We start from the raw sequence: 6,170 nt of genomic DNA, 5'->3' as shown, positions 1-6,170 counted from the left end.
CTTGGACTCTCAACATTATTGATGATCCTATTAACCATCCTAATGCCCATGGTGATGCTGAAATTGAGTTGAAGCCATACGCTCCACACATCAAACTTGTTTATGTGAACAATGAAAATAAATTTTCAATGGTGGTCTCTATTGACTTAGCCGAGGAACAAAAAGAAAGGTTCATGAAATAGGAAAACATGTTAGATTTGATATCATTGTTGATAAAAGAAAACTTAATTTCATGCATATTTATTTTCTATTTTCAGCAGTGTAAAAATGATTATTAAAATCTTACAAATTTTTATTTTTACTAGCAATAAAATTTAAAATTTAATAAAAGTGTACAACAAGACTTCTACTTTATAAAATTAAAGAAAATAAACTTTGACTTATGGTCAAATTGAGCTAAAAATCACAAAATTTTGACTATATACAGACTTCGTCACTACTGTAGTTTTTCTTGCAATAATCAATTTCTTGTTCACCATCTTGCAATAGCCGTTTTCTAGTAAATTGAGGAGTGCATTTTGTTCACTCAACTTTCCTTTCTTTATTTGTGTTCTAGATTTTCAAGTACTCATTCATCTTTTTTGCTTTCATTATGTGCATTTTGTACCATCTAATGGAACCCCCAAAGAATGTTGTGAATCCTCAAGGAGAAGGAGAACCACTCAAGGTTGTTCTTTTAGAGCCCTTAGTATTGCATACAATCAAATATTTTTGTGATATTTGATCAACATTTTGTTGTAAAAACATTTGTTTTTATCTATATTGGAAAAGTCTCGTTGCCTCTCTTCATGTTGGTCGAGCTCATGTTGTTGAGCCCATGTGGCTAAACTCTTGTGGTTGAGCTTGTGTGTGCTTGGTTGTATTTGTTAGTTGTTGCATCAATCTTGTTGCTCAAGCCTTGTCCCAAAAGACCTCGAAAAGTGCTCCACAAGAAACGGGTGGTGTTGCTTGGCTTGTTCGGTAAGGTGCAAGATATCTTTCACACATCATGGTCTTTAGCCATTTCGGAATTTGTCCACATCTATAAATAGGGGTTCTTTACTCTCCCGCCATAGGACAGAAAAACCTTTTACAAGTTCTCCCTTTCAAAGATCAAACCTTTTCAAGCTCTCTCTCTCTCACACACACATATCTTTGTTTTCTCTTTTCTTATTCTTTTGTATTATGGGTTTCTTTTAACTCTTTAAAAGAGATCTTTCTAGTTTTGATATCCTCAAATGTTTTCAAGATATTCCTGTTGTATCTTAGGGGTTTGCACTAGCATTGTGGATAAATCTTAAGGTAATGATCATCATGCCAATGGAAATCCATTTAAACTATGTTCTTTTAAAACATTCCAACAAAATTTTCCTCTTAGACAACTTGATGGGTGTCGCGGTCCATACAAATTTGATTGCATATGAGAAATGCAGTATAGCTAGGGAATGACCCCTAGGTCGTCTCCCAAAGACCAATTTTGCGGTTCAAGAATCGAGTCTAACACGAAAAGGGGGGTTGGTAAGGTTTTGCAAAAATTAAAGAACTCAATAAAGACACAAATACAAACAAAGATGTAAACATAGATATAAAGAAAACGGTTTCAACACATAATGAAAACGGTTGGTCATTAACTTAATTACAATGTTTCCCATCACAGAGTATCTAAATAAAGTTGCTACTCAGACCTCTAATCCAACAGAGTTAACCGACTAAGCGAAGGTTAACCCGGTTAATGTCAAATCTAATTTACACCATGCAGTTACATCGACTAAGCGAAGATGTAACACCAACTAGGCAACTAAGCGTATAGCCAATTGCAAGTGCAAAAATAGAATTCACATTAACCAAGTCAGAGTGCACAGACAATCACAATTCAAGAATCTCAAGGAAACAGTGGAATATCGTCAATGACCAACCAAACTAATTTAAGCTACCATGGAAATTAAATTAACACTATTAAAGACCTTAGACAACATTCAAACATCAAACACTGCTACAAACAAATTAACAAACACAGTTAAAAATAATTAAATTCAACACTAACTCAAACACATTAAACTCAACCTATTAACTCAATTAATTAAAAACCAAAGAAACCAACAAGCCTAACTTAATCCTAACAATTAACTTGACTAAATGACAATTAACAAAGGAATTTAAAAGTCCAATTGGCCAAAGAAAAACACATGGCCCTAAGTCACCATGCACCCAAGTCAAACTTCAATTTCACCTTCTATAAGCCACAAAATGTGTTGACTTCTTCTCCCATGTGCACCATTTTTCAAGAAAATTAAAATGTGTCTTAGAAATCACTATCAAACCATGCCTTTATCCCTTTCCATGCAGCAAAAACGAACTCCCAACACCAAGGCACAAAAATTCACGTGAACTACCAAGCTAATAGCAAAAAGTGCTTCAAAAACCAACACTAATGGAAAGATACTTTGGATGCTTCAACCAATGTGCCATGTAGGCAAGTAAAATGAAAATCAAACACAAAACATTCCCATCTCAAGGTTATTCACGGCAGAATTCTATGCAAGAGACAAAAACTCAAAGTGGAAACATTCTTTGAGTCAAAACAAACATCTTTTATGTTGGTCCAAAAGTGGTAAAAATTAAATGAAGCAATTTCCTCTCTCCTACAAACACCAAACGGTTTTTCTTCAAGAATTATGCATCCAAAACCTTTCTTCCACTCTTCAATACAGAGAATGACTTCAAGAAACCAAAGCTAAAGTTGCAAATGAACACAAGAACCATAAACCCAAACTTCTACTCATCAACCCATCTTCAACACTATCATTTCTTCAAGTTTCTTTCCAAAAACGAAAATGATAACCAAGCTATCAATTCCAGCTCTGTCCAGCCACCATAACAACACAAAAATCTGGTCCATTCCTTGTTTCAAACATCAAAAACGAAAACCAAGAAGAAAGAATCCAAACCACAACACCACACATCAACTTAAGCTCTCTTCAACCCAAAACTCACATAGAACTCTATTTTTATCATCTAACCAAATGAAATGCAAGGAAAAATGAGAAGAACAGCAGCAAATGAAGAGGAAAACGAAATACAAAGTTACTCAAAACCAACATCCACCATGGAAATGCAAGAACAAGCTCCAAAGCTCAAACTCCAAGCATCAAGAACAAACAAATGGAAGTAGAAATGAATGTTTTTTCACCATCAATGAGCTAAGACAATCAAGAGTAAGTTAAGAGACAAAGAAAATTTGCAACTTTCTTCATTCAAATGGCCCAAAACCGAAATACTAAGCAAGCTCCTTTAAGGCATGTTCATCCATGAAACCCTAGGAGAGAAAAGTTTGAAAACATGAAGTATGAAGTGTGGCTATGGGAGCCCAAGAGTGTGTCTCGACATTCTCCCCTCTAAAGACCATCCAAGACTCTAAAATTGGTGGGGACCACCTTCTAATGAAACCCTAGCTAAAAGCCACATGTCCTACACATGGGTTTTTTACAAAATTGCCCCTAAAAGGGTCCATAACACCTAATTCTAATTAAGGACTTCTAGAAAACAAAATTACAACTTTAATTAGAATCTAAATGACTAAATGTTGAGCCTTTGAATGTGTCACGCCATATCCTAATGCTCCAGATGATGTTTCCACAACTTCCCTGCAACCAGAAAAGCACTTAATCAGCTCAGAAAATCCAAATTAGCACAATTACGAATTTCCGACCAAATTAAGTAGAATTCGAAAAACGGAGAAATAACAGACAATTAAACACAATTCCCTGGTTTATTTAAGTGCAATAAACTAAATATAGTTCAAGAAATAATGACTCATCACAACTGCTAAAAGATTCAACAAAATTATTTGTTGCTAAAAGGAATATGAGGCTTTAGCACGATGAATATGACCTTTTCAGACTAGAATTGGAAAGATGCAGATGGGACCATGTTTTGGGTGATTTGCTATATATAATTGATACGGTGCTGGTCCCAAAATTCTACGCCAATGTTTATGACCCTACACCATAGAGGTAGCTACCTCGACAAGTTGTGGTGCAAGGCTAGATGGTGTAGTTTGACAAACGTGTCATCAATAATTATTTGGACCTACCTGCCCTAGTAAGTACAACAAAAACATACAATATATTTTTAATGGCCATAAAATTCATGATGAGATTGTTGTTATCCATGTGTCCCACATGCATCATATGAACTAGGGGTTAATGGCCAACCAGTATGTATTCTGCAAATGAACCTAAGCACTTTTGCACTAATGTGGAGTAACAACTTGAGTCCCAACACTCATACCTCTTAAATCATTTGGAGAGATATCATCTCATCTATGAGACAATCATTGTTATGTAGATAGACATAGGGGCCCATATTTCATAGGAGATTGCTATGATTGATGCCAATTCTCCAATGGAAGCATGACACATGGCACACACTTTCCACTTGGTTTAGATGTCTAACTTAAGGAAAATCATATGCTACTTAGGCCTTAACACAAGCCTTAAACAAACATACACTACATGGTCGAATACAATGGCCTAGATATCCTACATTACTCTTCAATTCATGCTCTACGATAGTTCCAAAGGTGGTCCCAAAGGTAGAGTTGATACCATCTTCATGGATCCCACTCTCTTGGAAGTGTTTGACCATGGCCTGGAGATTTTTCATCACCTTCTAGAATGAAAGTATGTTGGAAGTTCTGTTCAACCAAGGAGTCGTGCAACATAACAAAAAAACATCTAATATGTATAAAATCATATTATTATTTAAAGAAAAGTTATATCTTACAATTGTTTCTGAGATATGTCATGCAGTGTTAGAAATGTAGGAGCCCGATGATGGTAGATGGTATATTTTTCACTTTTCATGAGGAGATGGTGGTGAAGGAGACTATGGAATATCATCCTCAGAAGGTGGGCGTCTAGATTTTTCCTTTTCCTACATTATCTTCTCTTTAAGTTCTCTACACCTACCACGAAACAATAAGTGTGACTTTTTATTTTGAGCACTTATCCTTTGGACTTTTTCCTTACAACCTATAACATAAAAAATCTATTTTATGAATTAGTTCAACTTGTACACAAGTAAACTAACCTTCCATCTCTCATATGTACGAATCTCAACAAATTGATGTTAGGTTTCTTCATCAATTGTTTTGTATCTGGCACATGGATTTTCATGCTTTTTAGCTTCAAATATATATATTGAGACGTCAGTTTTATCTTAAACTCACAAAATTTCTAGGCTACCGAAGAAAGACATTTAGTTTTAAGTGTTACCACATTTGGAATATCAAATGCCATTTGTAATAAAGAAAATTATCATCAACAATATTTAGGAAAATGTCAATATAATCAAACAATAAATTCAACAATAATGAATAAGTTACTAATAAATCTTTCCAAATCATGTTCCAATCAACTTGAGACATATGATCAAAAAAATGGAGTAAGGATGGATATCTTGTAATGTGTCGTACTCCTAAGTAGTTATTGAAGACATCCGCCTAAGGACCTAAAGCCACACCAGTGATCACGTTGACAATGACAAGTATCTTCTTACAACTAGCTCATCTTCTTAAGAGTTTTCTCGATCTAGTGGCTCCCCTGGTGGGTCTCCTTTCGTCCCCTGATGAATTTTGATGATTTGTCATATATATGTTGAAAAAGAAAACAAAAAAAAACTATAACAAACATTGAAAATAAAATATAACATTATTTAACAAAAAAATAAATTTATACAATCATATGAAATTTATACATAGGTTATGGACTAGTCAAATCTATATTCCCTCACAGTGATCTTCTTGAGTTGCATGTTCATCATCAACTAGAGCGTCTTCATCAAAATTTACCATTGTTTTAAATAGATGAATGTCAACAATATGAAGATTACTCAAATTCTTTATATTAACATCAATTTGTTTTTTCTTACCTTGAAGAACGACATACCAATGTTTAGATGCAACATCTTTTACATAAAAAAACCTGAGATGCTTGTTGTGCCATGATAAATGACTCATCTTGATAACATACCTTTCAAAAATCATCTAGAGTCATACTTGATTTATCCATTTTGACATCACTCTTATTATCAACACACTTACATTTGAATGCTGGAGTAGTAAGCATAGTATAATCAACCTCCTAGATTTCTTCTATTATATCACAGTACATCATTGATCCAAATACATG

The sequence above is a fragment of the Vigna radiata genome, chromosome 9, assembly GCF_000741045.1.
Source record: "Vigna radiata var. radiata cultivar VC1973A chromosome 9, Vradiata_ver6, whole genome shotgun sequence".
In the NCBI taxonomy this organism is placed as follows: Eukaryota; Viridiplantae; Streptophyta; class Magnoliopsida; order Fabales; family Fabaceae; genus Vigna; species Vigna radiata.
This window is presented reverse-complemented; position numbering follows the sequence as displayed.